The 19,296-nt window shown below is 37.1% G+C and overlaps 1 non-coding gene across 1 annotated transcript; it reads right to left on the bottom strand.

Moving 5' to 3' along the window:
* Positions 1 to 6,049: 6,049 nt before the first annotated feature.
* Positions 6,050 to 6,122, bottom strand: TRNAF-GAA (transfer RNA phenylalanine (anticodon GAA)). The gene has a single exon. It is a non-coding gene; the product is annotated as a tRNA-Phe (tRNA).
* Positions 6,123 to 19,296: the final 13,174 nt, after the last annotated feature.

Here is a 19,296-nt window from a genome sequence, read left to right as displayed (position 1 = left end):
GTAAACAGTATTGTAATAAACGATAAACAATACGTTTAATAAATAAAAATCAAAGTTTTTTTATATATTGTTTCACAGTAATCGATGAAGTTTTTGATGTTCTTCAAATCGTTTCTGAATTTTAATACTCCGATGAAATTTTTATATCTTCAAATCAGAATAGAAAAAAACAGATAGAGTAGAAAACCACACATGTTTTAATCTCCAAAAAACAGAATACAGAATATAATAAAATAATTTCCTTAAGGTTGTTTGTCAATATGTATTACTGTAAATAATGAAACAGTAAACTTTCTGAAACAGGAAAAATATAAATAGAAAATTAGCAATAATATAATGTCGAAATAATTTCTCAAAAAATAATTTCGGAATAAATCGAGCCCATTGAATGCACAGTGTATCCTTGAGGAAATTATTCCCTTCAGGTACCCGAGGTGCTGGAATATTATCCTCCCAGGATAGAACGATTTAACTCACTGAAGTGTTGATACCAAAAACACCGATGAAACAGCGAACCACTAGAAAGCTGTCAAACACACTGAAGATTTTGTGCAGAAGAAGAAGAAGAAGAAGAAGAGCAGAAAAATTTGTAAGGAAAGATTCTTGGATTCAAAACATATTTATAGACTTTCTAGTACTGCCTTTTCAGAAACAGCTATGGCTGTCGGAACAGGTTGTTTGAAATATTGCGGAAAAGCGAATTTAAAATAATCTAAAAAAAGAAAACGGATTGGACCGGATCGCGTCGCGTCGCGGGTCCTGGGTTATTTCAGGTTGATTTTCGTTAATTAATTAAATAATTGAAAGAAATTTTGTCCAAAAAAATTAATCAATCAATCTTTGACCAAATCCGAATCCGAGCGAGCGAGCGACGCGAGACTTACTTTCTTACGAGCCCATTTAACACCAAGAGAAGTGCTTTCTCAATATAAGCACATTCACTTTTCTTTCCACCACCAATGAAGGACACTTTGCTCTTTCCAAAGTAAAAGGGAGCTCACTTTCCCTCCGCTTTCTTCCCTCTATTTTCCATTCACCGATCTTTAATCCCAACAAAGCCTAGGAGAGACTCGCGACTATATGTCAACCTTCAACCCTAATACTCGTCCTCCACACCTCCTTATCGAGGTCATATCCTCAGTAAGCTGAAGCAATAACATATCCTGCATAATTACCTCACACCAGTACTTCTTTGGACTACCCCTACCCTTTCTCAGACCCGCAGTGGTCTATCTCTCACACCTTCTAATCGGGCAGCTATGCCTCGCCTCTTCATATGACCGAATCATCTCAGCCTCGATTCCCGCTACTTGTCCTCCACAAGGGTCACTTCCACAATGTCCCTAAGAACTTCGTTCCAAATCTTATCTTTCCTAGTATGCCCACACATCCATCTCAACATCCTCATTTCAACTACTTTCATCTTCTGGATGGGGACTTCTTGACGGGTCAACACTCGGCCCCATACAACATAGTCGGCTAAACCACCAGCATGTAGAACTTGTCCTTAAGGCTTGATTGCACATTCTTATCACACAAAATCCCAGATGCGAGCCTCCATTTCATCCACCCCGCTCCAATACGATATTCAACATACTCGTTAATCTCCTCGTTGCCTTATATTACAGACCCAAAGTATTTGAAACTATCTCTCGTGAGAATGACTTGTGTGTCAATCTTCACTTCCACTTGTGCTTCGTGCGTCCCCTCAATGTTAAATCATATTGGTAATATTTTATTAGGATTATCTAAGAAATGTTAGGGAAAATGCCGGCTAAGGGTAAAAATATTTGACTCATCAAAAGTAGTAATAGCCTCCTATAAAATGAAAATATAGAGCTAAAATAAGTGTAGTTATCTTAATATGAACGTTATTTGTTAATTTCAATAGCTTATTTCACCCACTTACGAATTCAACTGATTTAAGTGACCCAAGTATATACGGAAGTGTACTAACTTTAATCTTTTGATCATTTCTCATTTGTATAGATTACAAAGATAAATATAAAAAAACAGAATCATGAGCTAATTTATTATGAAAAGCTTTATAAATGGTTTAAAAGAATTTGGATGCAAGTATCTTAGTGAACTTAATTAGTATTTTATAGAACCAATAATTTTCTTGTTCCTAATCATAGTCATTACGATTATCAAATACTTTAATATTTACGGGCTAAAGCGTGATGGAAAGAGAAAATGGAGAAAAAAAAAGTGCCAAAGTCTTTGGGAAAGACCAAAATACGTAGTACAAATTTAAACAGAAAAAACCAAAAATCAGAAGCGAAAAAGAAAATGAGGTGAACGTGGATCGATCACGTGACCTTCAGATCTTCAGTATGACGCTCTCCCAACTGAGCTATCCCCGCTTGTTATTCTATGCAACTTCTGTTTTTAATATCTCATTTGAATGTTGTTATATTGTTTTAGCTACATCAATTCTAAATTCTCTAGAGTGCAACATACGGGTTCACGAGAACCCAGTAACTTTTATTCATACGCTACTTGTATATTAAGAAATTTACCAAATATTAATAAATATTTGACCGTAAATCTAGTTATTATTTAAAATTTACTTGAATTCGACGGAACTCATAAACTTCAAACTGTGAACCTAATAATTTTTGCTCAGACTCTATTTGTATATTAAGAAGTTCACCAAATATTAACAAATATTTGACCGTGATACCCAATTATTATTATAAATTTACTTGAAGTCGATATAAGATCTCAGGTTCAAATCCATTATTCGATTCTTCATGTCTATGCTAGTTTTTCTATAAATGCTTTAGTACGTGGTGGCCCGAACTAAGCATCAGATACCTGCAATCATCAATAAAATGGAAGTAGTAATTTTGTAAATTACTACTCGACATGGCAAGAACATGTTGAAAGCCTACTTCAACTTTTAAAGTAGTCTTCCTTTTTGCCATAGAAAGGTAAAGCAATGGTATAATTGGAAAATTCTTCCTATTATATCCCCCTCATCTACTTTGCTATATCTTGCACCTTCTCTTGGACACTTCCAAGGCTTAAAATAATTCTTACTACATGTGAAAAGACAGATTCAGAATTTGAAATTTATGAGTTCCTATATCGATTTTAATTTAATATAAAATAATAACTAGATTCACAATTAAATATTTATAGATATTTAGTGAATTTTTTAATATAAATACAGAATTTAGACAGAAGTTAATGGAGTTACGTGCAATGATGGATCTATATTGTGAGCTTTTTGAGCCAAATATCAATACTTATATAGAAAAATTAGTAATTCATATAAATATATTAATTGAGCACTCAATCTCAAAATCTAAATTAAAAATATTTGAGCACCCATAACTAAAAAATCATGGATCCGTCACCGTTTACGTGTACCCATAGGTTTAAAACTAGTTCCGCCTTTGCTTATAGAGGATTTCTTTTCTTTCTTTTTTTCTTCAAGCATCCGATATTCTTGAGTCATCACTAACTAACTCGACTAGTTTAGATTAACGTACAACAAGTAAAGCAAATTATAAGTCTTCTTCCTGTTTTTGTTTTGTTCTTTCTAGTGGCCTTGGCTAGAAAAAGATCACATTGAACTTGGACTTACAGTACCATGATATGGTACTAAGTTAAGTGTTCTTATTTCAAATAGAAAGCTTATTTGGTAAATTAAATGCTTATTTTACTCATATATATTTTAAAAAGTCCATTACACATGTTTGTATGAGCTAAAAATTTCCCTAGTTATGTGTGGGCCAAGTCAATATTAAGAGAGCCTTCGAAGGCTGCCACGCGTCATCGATGTATTTTCAACAAATGACGAAGATGAGGTTGAGTTGACTCACCAGAGGGACAAGGACGACCACTTCCTTTAGAATGGCAGTAATGACTAATTTTAGAGACATTATAGAAGAATATTTTAAGGGATATTCTTCTTATCTGTACTATTAGGTAAATAGAAAGATGTGTAGTTACAGCGGTGATGAGACACTCATTGTAAGAAACAACACATTGACATTCTCTGAAAATTTTTGTTTTATTACATACATACACAATATACCTTTTCTTCAGATCTGTACCCAACTTTTCTCCCACGATCCAAGAAGAATCCGAATATTCAAAGGTTCATCAATCATTTATCATTGTCGGGGGAATGTCAAAGAATCCCATCCCTTTTCTGTTAACTCACTTGGACTTCTTTACATAAATGCCATTATATATCATTTATTACTATTTAATGCCATTCTCTTTGTTCTTATTGAATATTATTGACCGTTGCATATTTATTGCTATTTGAACGGAACTTGTGACATTTTGCTACGTAGTCAGTTGAACGACCTTTTGTATATTAATATTGGCTAAGATTAACTCTATTCTATTAGGAAATATAATTGTTTAAATCTAGATCTAAATTTTAGATTAAATAATGTTGCTATTTTATTGCATTTTGCATTTGAATATTTTCATGATTGAAAATAAAAGATTAAGCTGCACAATGTACCTCTTAAAAATGGAATAAACATGATGCAGTCTCATAGAAAAAGCACATTTAGTCATGATTCTAGTAAAATCGTTCAAGTTGTCTTAATTAGGTTATAAGATGAATCAACAAAAATAATTAGAATTAACTACTAATTCCTTTTTCAACCTAATTAAGCGACCTAAATGTATACTGTATAGGGGTTAAAGTATTTGATTTCTCATATCATATTAGTCTTACTTTTTACGATGATAAATATAAAAAAAAAATAGAATTACGGGGTACGTTTAATTCACTTATGTTATAAATAATTTTATATAGTGGCGGATGAACCGCTTCGATAGCAAGTTCATTTGAGCTCAATATTTTTAAGAATAACTATTATAGATTACTTATCAACTTTAAATTTTAGTTCGGCCATTGATATTATATGTTATAACCGATTAAAAAGTTTGGTCGATGCGAGTACAATTTTAATTAATTATTTCTTGTTTCTAGTCATGTTCATATCAATTATGAAAGAGTTGAGTATCTACTAGGGCTGTTCAAAATCAAATCGAACTGATAGCTTATTGGTTTATTGGTATCGGATTATCGGGGTAATGGATGGTGAACGGATTGAGATTTTGTAATTAACGGCTTAACAATTTGGGTGCGAATTACTCAATTTTCTTATCGGGTAAACCGTTAACCCGTTAAGAATTTTTATATTTACACTTTTACTCCTATATATATAAAGTACTATTGAAACCCCTATGTATTTACACTTTGTTTGACCAAATAGGCTTGATGCCGATTTCTATTTGCCATAGTTACTTAAGAATGCATTACATATTAGATGAAAAATCTGTCAAGACTTGTATCAGTTGGACTTCTTCCCTCACAGAACAAACGGAAGAGGAATTCAAAGGGAAGGTTATCATTGAGGGGGTTAAAGTATGATGATCCTTTCTCGGACAATTCTTTGTCATGCAACTTAGCAAGTGTGGACAGCTGGTTGTCATTATATGTTCTAATACCTTTTGTTAGATGAACACGAGGATGATTGATAAGTTTTGTAGAACTGATCACTGATCATATTGTAGTGCAATGAACTAAAAGTACGCGACTGGATTGTCTCGTTTTATGTCCTTTTTTAAAATCTGCTTTTCTGGAAGAACGAATGCCCTTTTTGAGTAGTTCTAAAGATTGTTCAATTCAAAAATACCGTTTGGTTAGATCTTAGATGGTATTAAAATTTTGGTATTGATTTGAAACTGTTTGGTATTGATTGAATGATTATTCAAAAAAATTACTATTTGGTTTAGCCGATAAGCCGTCAGATAACCGCCCGATAATTGTTAATCCGATACAAATCTGCCTGTTGTCTTATTGGATGGCTAGCAGATTATTATATTTATAATCCGATAACCGTTAAGCCAAATCGTTAAACGTAATTATCCGCAATAAATACCCCTAGTATCTACCGAGTAGAGAGTGATGGAAAGAGAAAATGCAAAAAAAGGTCCCAAAGGCCAAGTGGCAAAGTCTAAACAGATTAGAATAGAGAAAAAAGCAAACAACGAAAAAGCAAAAGAATATTGCGGTGAACGTGGATCGAACACGTGACCTTCAGATCTTCAGTCTGACGCTCTCCCAACTGAGCTATCCCCGCTTTCTGCAAATTTTATAAACTATTAACATTATTATAGAAGAAGATTCACAAAAATATTTATATTATCAGGTAATAAAGTCGGTGAATATGAGGAGATGCTCTACGCGAACTAATCCACATTGAAGTAAGTTATGCATGAATTGTTTAACCGGTGATTAAATAATTAAAGAATTATTATGCAATAACTAATAATGAAGGTATTATTATGCGATAATAATGAAAAAAATAAAATATTTTTCATGAGTTAATTATTCTAAAAGACATTTATGTCTTTAAATGGTTTAATCCCTTCGTTGTTGTTTTACGTATCTTATCCCATATAAATTAATACATTAAATCTAACATAATTTAATGTATGTATTGTTTAATATCGCCAACCATTTTTATTTTGGGATTATTATTCTTATATCCTAACGAAACATTATATTATCTCATGCAAAATTTATTCTAGGATTAGTTATTCATATACATTATACTACAAACAAACGACCTTTAAATGAATATCCTCCTAATTGGTGTACGGGTAAAATCGGGGGCAATATCTACCCCGATTCCCCGTTGAGAGAATGGAGGGGAGCACGGATCTGCGAGATTATAATCGAGGTCAGAGACCCTTCGTATCGATACCATATCCGACATCGAATATGGTAAAGCGACGTGTCTCGGGCCATATATAAGTTCTAGACCTCGAAAGACACGGTGAACGGTTGTGCATGACGGATAGAGGGTTGTGATACTCGCCCTCAACCGGATATCACTATGAGCACGTGATTTTTTCCCGATAAAAATACTCCTACAAAATCCACAAAAATAAATCTTTCTAATAGTTTTTGATTTCATAGAGTTTTAGGAATTCCTTTTTAATTGTTTGTTTGCATGTAGTTGTATTTTTGTGCATATTTAATATTTTAAAATCATGAAAAATAACAAAAAATGTTTAATTCTTCATGGCATGGCATCTTAGGTTTAATTGTATTTTTAGAACTTAATTGCATTAGTAAATGAAAATCACAAAAATACCATAGTCATGTTTACATTTTAGCTTTCAGTTTTAAATTAATTAGGATTAAGTTAATTAATTATTTAAATGTTAGAAATAGATAATTAGATTTGGCAAATTAGACTTGATTTAGGAATTAATTTAGGTTGTTAATTAATTTGATCAGGAGTTGAAATCAAAGAAAAAGAAAGGAAGGAAAGAAAGGAATATTTTGTTTAGTCATATGCGAAATTGGGCCAAAAGCACAATTCTATTGGCCGAAGTACCCAAAGCCCCATACTGCCAGACCCAATTACCACCAAACCCAACCCCATCCAGCCCCATTAAACCCAAACGATCCCTTTTTGATCTCTTCGAATTCTCACCGTTCAAGCACCAGATCCAACGGTCCAGAACTCAACACCCTTTTAGATTTAATTGTCGGAACCCCTTCCTAACCCTTGAGACCCCAAAACTCATCTCCCTCACCTCTCTCATGCCCACCTTCCCCCGCCGCCGAAAATCGCCCTACGACGGTGGTACCACTTCAAACTCCCTTAAACTCACACCCCATACTCCTCCTCATCCTCAATCCAAATCTACCATCAATTTTCCCAAAAGACCCACCAAATCTTTCGAATTTCAGATCTAAGAAGTCATAAAAACCTAAATCCACCCCATTTTGAGTTTTCCCAAATTCCGGCCTACCTGATGTTCATACCAACGCTAATTGAATACTCTTGTTGAGAGTTATCAATTGGAGCCAGTTTTGGACCTATTCTAGGCCACCCGAATCCGGCCACCACCATGGAACCCCCATAATGTTAATTTTCTTTGCCGGTATATGGCAGACATTATCACATATAGCATTGTCTACACCTTGAGTGTGGGCTAATGCTCATGTAATGATGTCGGTTGTTAGCCGGATCTCTTTTTCGGGCAACCTTGTCGTCAATGGGTAATCCTTCTTTTTATTTCTTTGATTACTGCCCATTTTAGGTTAATGGATTGACATTTTTGTGTTATATGTTATAGATTAGGTTTATTTCAAATTAACGGCATATTTTTTATTTTGCTTCAACTCTTGTCAAATTAATCAATTGATAGTTATTCTATGGTTGCATCAATATGCTGATTGTTAGTATATCTTCTCGTATGTTTAGCATGTTCTAGATTAGTTAGGATTTCTAATTCATCAATTCTGTGATTAGGCCAATGTTTTAAAAGCATAGCAGTCAATTTTAATTAGGTTAAAATGACTTTAATTAGTTAATTACATGTTTGAATTAGTTTAATCACATAAAATAGGTTTAAGTTTGAATATTGCTTGTTGTGCTGTGATTTTTAATCCATCTATTTTTTTATGATAGTTATTTATAATTACTAAAATACCAGGAGGGAAAAAGAAATGAGAAAATCAGGGAATCTTAGTTTGGAATTGCCTAGAAGGTTCTAGAAAATGGGGCTAAAATGCAATAAATAGAAGGAATTAGGTCATATTTGGTTTAAAAGAGGTAATTTTCAGAAGTTAAAAAGAGTGAAAATGAGAAGAAACTTCTAGAAAGGGACAACTGTCCAAATCTGTTAGAAAAGATGATGAAGTTGGATACATTTGTCCATTTTCTGGTACAGAAGATGCCAATTCCCTGAATTTTAGGGAAGGTTGGTAGATTTCTTTTGGTCTAATCCCATTCCCTCATAAGGCATAGGAATTTTTCTATAAAAGTAACCTTTCTCCTCACAATCTAGGAGGAGTTTTTCAAGGGCTGCACATTCATTCACTCAAAAAAGATACGGCCTTTATACAAAAATTCTTTAAAATTCAGAATTCCTCCTTTCGTTACTTCACTAATATTTACATTGATTTATGAAAAATCCATTGTCCTTCACTTTCATTTTTAGTAAAGAAAATTTCTGAAAAATTAACTTTGGGATTTCAGAAACAAAAAAAACAACAAAGGTTTTCATTAGCTTGCTTCACTATCGGATAACTGTGTTTTCCAAGTTCTGGGTTTGAAGTTTGGTTGTGCTTCATTTTCTGTGTTGGCTACTGTTTCATTAAGCTGTAGCTGATTCTATTTTTAGCTGTGCTTCTCAAATTCAGAGGTTTATTTTCTTGTTGTTCTTTGCTGCTGCTGAGGTATTACTCTTGATCAAATAGGGTAAACTTCATTTTGTTTGAATTATGAAACTGTTTTCTACAGTATGGTGACTGTGTTTGATGTTTATCAAATTGTATATGTTGTTTAATTATTGTTGGAATGTGGCTATGAGCTATGAGCTGAATTATTGCAATGTGTCGTGTTAAACAATGACTAAGATCCGTTTATTTGAAGTTATCTATAGACCTATATGAAATTAATCATCTATACAATTTATTCTTTAGCCATGAAGTTTATAGTTTGTTACCAGTTAGAATTAGAGACTGTGATAACCTACACTTGATAAGGTGTTTGTTTAAGTTGTAAAACTTTACTAGTGATGATTTTGGATTTGCATGACCTTAAAAGCCTCGGTGATGGATGCACACATAGCACTAATTCAGGTTTCAATTGCTAATGAGTTTGGCTAAACAAGTAGATATTAAATCATAAGAAGGAAACACCAAAAGTGTTTAGATACTCCAGTGCAAGTGGTGTGTTGATTTCATCCTAAAGCTCTTATCTAGTTCAATTGTCATGGTTGCTCTGTTTTCCGGATCTATGTAGTCATTCATGAATTGTAATTAGAGTAATTGAAACTGTGATTTTGTAATTCTTTAATGCTGCAAATGGGTATTGTTTCTTTTTAGGCTTGTATAATTGTGTATTGAATATGATTTAAGGTTAGTTATCTTTTATTGGGCCTGGCGTGGGCCAATTTTATAAAAGAATGTTTGGCCAAGGGAAGAAATCATGTTTCCAGTTGGTTATTGGAGTTTTATTATTCACTTGGGCTCAATTTTGAGCCTAGTGTTATGTGTTGATGCTTTTTAAAAAGGAATTAGCACATCTGGGCCTCACCTAAAAATCCACATGCAATTTGCTTAGCCCATTAGAAGTCCTTCCCCAATGTCTAATGAAATTGAGCCCAAATTTGTTTAATTTCTCATAGATCACGACTTTACCAATAATCTCAAATTAGAAAAGGGAATAAATCACAAATATTCGAGGAAATGCTTTAGGCGCGTTCTTTAAATTACTATCTTGATTGTGTACACGTTCACGTGACATGATTATGATTTTCTATGATAAATCCAAGTACACGTTCACGTGACTTTGGCCAAACAATCTTAATAACAATAAAGTATTATTAGTTGTGTGCACGTACGCATGACATGACTTTGACATACCAAAACAAGACGAATACACGTACGCGTGATTCGAATAATCGAGTAATTAAAAGTGGTAAAAGGTAAAAATACAAATAGGTTCTAAAAATACGTAATTAAATAAATTAGTTAAGCCGGGTATGATTAAAGCGACCGTACTAAAAATACGGAATCCGAGAATGCCTAACACCTTTTTCCGGGTTAACATAATTCCTTACTCGGTCTTCTGTGTTCGCAGACTTTAAAACATAGACAAATTTCCTCGATTTGAGATTTAAAATAAACCGGTGACGTGGGACACCATAATAATTATTCCAAGTGGCGACTCTTAAAATCAAATAAATAATCTCATTTCGAACAATGTCACTTTAATTGAAAAAACTCACTATCCCTATCGAGAAAAGGGAGGTATGACAACTCTGGCGACTCTGCTGGGGATCGAACCCAGAATCTCTAGTTTAGGGTTCAGAATTCGAGCTTGTAATGTGATCTATACTTGGCTTTATTATTTGTTGATATTGCTGTGTTTGTGGGCCTAATGTGCTAATTGTCGCCCATTTACCTCTTTGATATTATTTGAACTGTATTATAACTGTCTTCTTACGACTCCCATCTAATTCTTCTAAAAATATGATGTACATGTACACGTGATACACTTTTTCGTTAGAGGTCGTACCAAATAGAACGAGGCTGGATCAACAACTAGACCAGGTAGACTTTCATGTTCCCGGTACATTGTCCCTACCTTAGCTCGAGCTGTCCGCTTGGGTAAGCCATGTCTAGAACATACCCCCAGGTTTAAACCTAGAATAACATAGCCTAATACCGGATCCCTAGTAGGAATGTTTGTTTGTATCATGTGCATTTGACTTTGGAGACTCAACACAGAGGTTGGGTCCGTCTAGGATAGGTGTACCCAAAATTACAAGACCATCTTGATGCATCCTACGTGCTACCTGTGCATTTATTTATTTCAACTTACATGTTGATCGGCTAGGAAAAAAAATCAAGAGAAACAATAAGAGTGAGGTAGAAGAGGGAAATTTGCCCGATTCTGAAAACCCCGGTATTTGAAAAAATCCCAAAACTCTGCCAAAAGTTTTGAAAAAAAGAGAGAAGAAAATGAATTTCAAAATGAATCAATATCATGTTTTTCCGGTTATGTCAAAACTGACTGAACTACGCGGGTCTGATTCTCACTGGATGTGAGATACGTAGGCAAATCTCATCGGTTCCGACCCCAATTTTGTAAAAATCCAAAAATAAAAATGTGTTTGTTTCTTTTGGTCAAAAGAGTAAGCCGATCCAGCTTCGGTTGCGTCTTGCACTGTTTTTGCCGGAATAGCCTTAGAACATCTTTAAATTGTCGAAAGGCTATTCTCGCAAAGAACAGACATGTCTGTCAATGAGGCCTCACTTTTCCCATGAAGTGCCTTTCCCCGGCCTCAAACTTTATTCGAAAGTGGAAAGGGGCTATTATTGCAAAGATGGCCATCTTTGGCTAATATTGCATAACTAGACACCCTAATTTGATTTCTCCTTGAAAAATTGAAAACTTGTTTTGCAAAAGAGTCCACTGGTCTGTCTTTCGAACTAGAGTCAACCATAACCCTAACCATTCACAGGTACTAAATGAACACTGTCCATAACCCGCCATTAAATGTTGTAGAGCATGTTCCATTGCAGCTTCAAATGTGATGGTACGACCTGGATAAAGATAGTCAGGATCGGGTAGTAAAATATTTAGGTGATCTCACGGATATTATGAAAATCAAGGCCTTGGTAACTTTCTGGGGTCCCGTCCACAATGTCTTCCGCTTCTCGGGTTTTGAGCTTATGCCCACTCTGGAGGAAATATACTGGTTTCGTCCGGGACTTGAGAAATCAGCAACTTATATTTCTAAGGCCTCCCTCTGTGCACCGATTCTTTGATCTCCTGAATATCAGTAAGCAAATAAGGAAGAACAATGTAAACAATGGATGTTGCTCCTTCTGCTTCCTGTATTCCATATATGGGCACTCAAATGGGTTTGAAGCACATGAAAAGGGCCTGAATAACAAGGCGAACAAGGACACCTGGAAAATTCATCGTCGCTTTGCTTTCATAGTGGTGTTTCTGGGAATTATGGTCTTCTAAATGAAAAATAGATAATTGATATCTGCATGGCCAGAATTGCGCAAGTCATCACTACCAAAGAAGATCACACGCTTGCTCCGCTTATATTATCGGACATATATCGAGCATTGATGTTGTATAAGTCTGGGGCAACACTTTTTGAAGGTTGCAATATTCTTTTGCAAATGTGGTTAATTAAACATCTCCGCCATCACCCAAAATTCATGAGTTATGGCTCGAGCAAGAACAACTTCATCGAGAGTTATGAGGAAAGGGTAAAAGATTACAACTCTCCAGAAGGGGTTGAAGCTTGGATCTTCCATCTAAGAACTCTAAAGGCGAGTCAGATTGAATGGACTTTGGGATGGCTCCCGGTAAGGGAAGTCATACACATGATGGCTAGAAAAAGCTATTTGTTGTTGATGGATTTGAGAAGTGTCCAACCGTATGCACCGTAGAGAGTTCTAAGACAGTTGGGAAGATACCAAGTGGTGCTCGAAGATGAAGATTTGAGTGTCCAAGTCATTGAGCTACACCATGAAGCCCCACTACCCGAGGCTTTAATCCAACAAACTTGGAATAGTTATCGATACCTGAAAGAGGATACCCAGGTACCAGATCTTGCGAGAGGTGAGGTAGATCTAGGTTATGCCACATGGTTTGAGAGAAGGTATTGCGTTAATGATGAGCCCGAGCCCCAAAGGCCCGCCAAAAGACCTCATATTCAGGCTTTTGATGACAAATTTCGAGAACAGTTGGCCTGGAAGAAAAAGGAGAAGAAATATCAAGCCATCATCCATGCCTTAGAAGAAAAGTTGAGAAGCCTCACATTTGACAATGACTTACAGGCACAGGAGGCCGAAGGTGAAAAGAGAAGGTTGACCCGAGAGAACGAGGCACTCCGAGCCCAACTCTGGGACATGAGGATAGCCTCTAAAACTCCTGTGAGGAGTGATAAATATGAAAAACTCATCAGCAACTTAAGGTTAAAGGTGCATGATTATGCGACTGACTTGACAAAGGCCAAGAGAGACTTGCTAAACCTCAAGCAAAGTTGGCCATAGGTGCGGAAGAACATGCCAGATTAGCCTACCAGTTGAAGCAGAAATACGACAGAGAAGTAACAATTCTAAAGAAAAAGATGGTCTCCCTTGAGAATGAAATGGTCCAACTAACAAAGGATTTCAAGGCAGAAAGAGAGCATTGCTACGCATTGATTTACCGATTAGAAGAAAGCATACAACAATTGCAAGACCAAAACAACACATCCACACAGGTGTTGGAAGCATGGGCACAACAAATTGGACGTTTGCTTCAAGAAAAAGGTGTATCATAATGAGAATCAAAGAGATAATTGATTATGTTGTAATGAAATGCCATGAATGTGAAGACATGACCAGGTCTATGTTTTTTGCTTCTGTGATGACCTTTGTTCGCCAGGTGATGGTTGACCTAGACCAACTTCAAGAAGATATTGCATGTAGGCCCGCGCCGAGACCGACTGATGTCCCACGGGCCCCCGGGGTACCAGTGGAGGCTCTTATGTATTTTTGATTGTTCGGTTTTTGAGTATGTATTTTACTTTTTCTCGAGTTTTGTTCGTCTTTGTCAAGGCTGTTTTGTTTTGAGTATGTATGATTTCCTTTGTAGTCATCAGTAATTCAGAGTCCTTGTAATAGAAAAACCTAAAAAGATGTCTTTATTAATGAAATATTGAAAAACCCAATTTTGTTTATTTCACATTTATTTCCTGAACTACGTAATGATCTGATTCATGCGGCATCATGATATGTAGGCAATCCTCGTAGGATTCGATCATAGCCATAAAATAAAATTTAAAAAAAAAGAGAAAATAAAGTGAGTGAAAAAGAAAGAAAAGAGGGGCAAAAACAAAATGGAAGAAAAAAGCGAGAAATAAAAGATTGAAAATAGTAGAAAAGAGAAGGAAAAGAAATCAAAGGTTGAAATTTGAGAAAGAGATAGCAAAGCGGGGATGAAACACATAGCCATTACAAAGACATTTAGAAATATTTAACTGTTCAGGTGCATTGCATCCCCAATGTACGATTCCCTATATATTAAATGCCTCAAAACTGACAAGGTTGTTGTGCATGTTATTTAAACAGGTCTTGTTTAGGTGGTTGGTTTTGACGGATCCTGGCTTCCCAACGTTACTTTACAAGATCAAAAGGAAGTGTCCCAATGTCTTCAGAAAGCAGTATCCGCATCATCTATCCTAAGGATAATGCCACTTCGGTTATGATCCAGCCTGAGTTGGCAACTGCTGAAGAAAACCAGATGTTACGTGTTCACATGTTTGAGATATGGGACACCTGGTCCAATGGTAGAGAACCACCAAGTTCAATCCCTAGATTTCCCGAACGGATTCCTAGGCTGGGTGGAACCACCACCATCCCCATCCCCATCCCCATGACTAATCTATTTGTCCGCTAGGGTACCCTACTATGTCAGCCAACTTTACCGGTACGCCTTCTAAGGTCCGCCCTCATGCACCATTTATAGGGGTACCCCAACATTGCTCACTGTACTACCAAACTTTACCATGGCACTGCCGACCGCGGCTAGGCCATGCTATGAGCCTTTAACATTCACATTTCGGGCCCGTAATTTCAGCCAGATATAACTCATGTTACTCCAGACTCATACCCTCAGCATCAGCAATATAAGTCCCCAATGGAACAAGAAATAACAATGAGAAACCTCGAGCAGGAAGAAATGGCTCGGAAGATGAGAAGCCTAGAGCAAAGCCTAAAACACATGCAAGGCCTGAGTGGCCAGAAGAGTGTCTCCTACTCCGATTTGTGCATGTTTCCACATGTTCACCTGCCAGTTAGCTTCAAAACGCCAAAGTTTGAAAAATATAACGGGCATGGAGATCTGATCGATCATCTGAAATGATACTGCAATACGTTAAGGGGTGCTAGTTGAAAAGAAGAGTTATTGATGGCTTATTTCAGGGAATGCCTGACTGGAATCACTTCAGAATGGTACAAGGACCAAGAAATCTCCCACCAACACATATGGGATGATTTGGCCCACGATTTTGTCACACATTTTCAGTACAATGTTGATATAGCTCCAGACAGGAACTCCTTGTTTAACTTGAAGAAGAGAACCAATGAGAGCTTCCGTGAATATGCTATTAAATGGCACGAGCAGGCTGCCAGAGTAAAGCCCCCATGGACGAGACCGAAATGATTACAATAATCTTGCAGGCCCAAGAGGCCTATTATTTTCAGAATATGATATCTGCCATGGCTAAACCGTTCGTAGAGGCAATAAAAATTGGAGAAATGGTAAAAGGTGGTTTGAAAAATGGCCGAATATTAAGCCAATCTGCTTTGAGAGCTACCTCCCATGCCATCCAGAATGGCTCAGGAGGTTTGGCCAACCGAAAGAAGAGGGAGGAAGGAGCCATGATGACTGTCAATCATGTGATCACTCTTATATGTTGCCCAGAACCCCACAACACTACTATCCCCACCAAGATGTAGTCTATGCCGTGGCACCGCCTCCCTATGTGGTGATGAATGCCTAACCCTACACACGGCCACAACAGCACTACAACCAAGCTCGAGCTCCACCTCCCAGAAATAACCATCTTTACCAAGCTCCATATAATCCTCGTCCACCACAATACAAATACCAACATAATCTATGCCCTCGTGAGCCACCTAGGAGATGCAATTTCACCCCTATTGGTGAATCCTACTCTAGCATGCTTCAAAATTTGATCCAGTTGGGTCTGTTGCAGCATGTGCCCCCTAATCGACAAAATCCTGAATCCCCATCATACCGAGCATATGCCAGGTGTGCTTACCATTTGGGGGTAGAGGGTCATGATACGTAGGATTGTTAGACCTCAAAAAGGGCGGTTGAGAATCTGATAGAACAAAAACAGATTGTGTTGAGGGACGAGGAAGTCCCTAATGTGACTAACAACCCATTGTCGGCTCATAACAATGGGCCGGTCATTGGAATGATCTGTGAGGATAGAGAATTCAATCCAGCTTTGAAAGTTATCATTGCCATTGCCGATTCAGAAACAAGACCCAAAGTTGCGGTAAAACAAGCCAAAACTGAAAAGAAAATCACTCCAATTCCTCAAGTGGAAGAAAAAGTTGTATAAACAAAAACTGGGGCAACATATGCTAAGAACACAATTCTCTATGTTCCTAAAGCCCCAGGGAAAGAACAACTCACTTTGAATACTCCCAAGAGATTCGACCCAATAAAGGTCACGTTGAATATGCCGAAGCTGTATGTGCCAAAGGGGAATTACGTGGCGCGGGAGAAAATAATTTCACCCAGGCTGACTAAGCCCGTGGTTATCAGCCGTGTACCACAGAATCCCATGAGAGACCCCACCACAGTTCCCTGGAATTACAACAAAATAATGGTCACTTACAAGGTCAAAGAAGTCATGGGAGAGGTAAACGAAATGAATCAACCTGGAAAGTACCATAACCTAGAAGAGTTAAAGCTGAAAAAGGATAAACGGTTTCCACCTAAAAATCATGTGAGCGCCGAGGAGGCAGAAGAGTTTTTTCGAAAAATGAAAACTTCGGACTATGGAATAGTTGACTAACTCCGGAAGACTCCTTCCCTAGTCTCACTCCTATATCTGTTGTTGAGCTCAAATGATCATCAGAAAGTACTCTTAAAGACATTGAACGAGGCATATGTCCCAGTTGAAACTTCTGTTGAGCAACTAGAGAGAATGGCAGAACGATTCTTCGAGGTCAACAGGATTTCTTTCAGCCGCGAGGATTTGCCCCCAGAGGGAGCTACCCATAATAAAGCCCTTCACTTGACTGTAAAATGTGAGGATTACTATGTGAAGAGATTCATGCTAGATGGTGGTTCAGGGGTCGATATCTTCCCTCTTTCAACACTCCAGAGAATGGAGATTGGAACGGAAAGAATCCGACCTAACAATGTTTGTGTACGGGCTTTTGATGGCATCAAGAGAGATACAATAAGGGAAATTGATCTAATTTTGACCATTGGCCATGTGGACTTCGAAATGACTTTCCAGACTCTAGATATGGACACCTCATACAATTTTATTTTGGGAAGACCATGAATTCACGCTGCTAGAGTCGTTCCCTCCACTCTCCACCAGATGATCAAATTTGAGTACGAGAATCAAGAAATTGTTGTTCATGGGGAAGACGAGCAGTCCATCTACAGGGATCCTTCAGTCACGTGCCTTGAAGCCAGGGAAGGCAGTGAGCATATTGTATACCAGGATTTTAAGATTGTGGTTGCCGATCAATATGAAGAAGGGGCACCATGCCCATAGACTTGCTTATCTAATGCCTCAGTCACGGTGGCCACTGAAATGATTAAACATGTGTACAAGCCCGGAAAGGGGCTCGGGGTATCTCTACAAGGCATCACAGAGCCCGTCACTTCGATCGCCAATGAGAAGTTTTGGCGTGGGTTTCCAATCTAACGAAGCTAATAGAAAATGGGAGGATAAGCGCAAAAAAAGGTTGGGTCCTACCCCAGCCTATCCCACATCTCTCCCGATCATTTGTCAAGCCCAAGTTTATGGAAGAAGAAGAAGAAGAGGCCTTCACGGCGGAAGAGATTGATGATATTTGTGAGGCCATGAAACAAATGTTGTATGCGGTTCACATGGTCCAGCCAGGGGAAGGCACGAGTACTGCCGAGGTGCAGTATATGGGGCTAGATGCCAAGCTTCAGAATTGGAAGGTTACTCCATTCTCTATCAGACGGGAGTCCCGGTAATCCAGTCTTGCCATCTCTTCTGCATTACGAGTTATTTCAGGGTGTAACTTGAATGTTTTATTTTTATTGTCTTTTAATTTCGATGTAAACCCTCCTATCTTCAATGAAATGAAATGAAATCAGTATTTCATCGTCTATAGATATCTCTTCTCTTTTATTCTGATTTTGCTATTTTTTTATTTTTTTTTCCTTTTCAGTTCTAATAAGGTAGACTTAAATAATATGACATGCTTGCAGACTTCATGCCCAGATCCTAAAATGTTGTCTAACTGTGAAATAATGAATAAAGAACCAGAATATGATGAAGATGAGGCGTTTAGGAAAATAAATCGAGAATTGGAATAATTTGAGAATAAGCCTAAACTAAACTTAAATGAAACCGAGCCAGTTAATTTGGGCAGTTTATAAGAGATCAGAGAAACCATGATAAGCATTTACACTGATGAAAGAACTAGAGATGTATTAATCCAACTTTTGTTTGAATTCAAAGACGTGTTTGCATGGTCCTATAATGATATGCCAGGATTGAGCGTCGATTTAGTGGTACATAAATTGCCGACCTATCCCGACTATCCAACTGTCCAACAGAAAAAAAGAAAGTGCAAGACGAACATCAATGATAAGATCAAAGAAGAAGTCACCAAACAACTAAAAGATGGTGTGATCCAAGTGGTCCGATACACTACGTGGTTGGCTAATGCGGTTCCAGTGCCGAAGAAAGATGGGAAAACCCGAGTGTGTGTTGATTATCGGGATTTGAACAAATCAATCCCCAAGGACAATTTTCCATTGCCAAACATCAACATTCTTGTTGACAATTGTGCCAAGCATGATATACAGTCTTTTGTTGATTGTTATGCTGGATATCACCAGGTTCTGATGGATGAAGAAGATGCAAAAAAGACAGCTTTCACCACACCATGGGGAACTTACTATTACAGGGTCATGCCATTCGGTCTGAAAATCACCGGGGCAACCTACATGAGAGCTA

This window comes from Nicotiana tomentosiformis, chromosome 6, assembly GCF_000390325.3.
Source record: "Nicotiana tomentosiformis chromosome 6, ASM39032v3, whole genome shotgun sequence".
Lineage (NCBI taxonomy): Eukaryota > Viridiplantae > Streptophyta > Magnoliopsida > Solanales > Solanaceae > Nicotiana > Nicotiana tomentosiformis.
The sequence above is the reverse complement of the archived record's forward strand: the minus strand, read 5'-3'. Positions and strand labels throughout refer to the sequence as shown.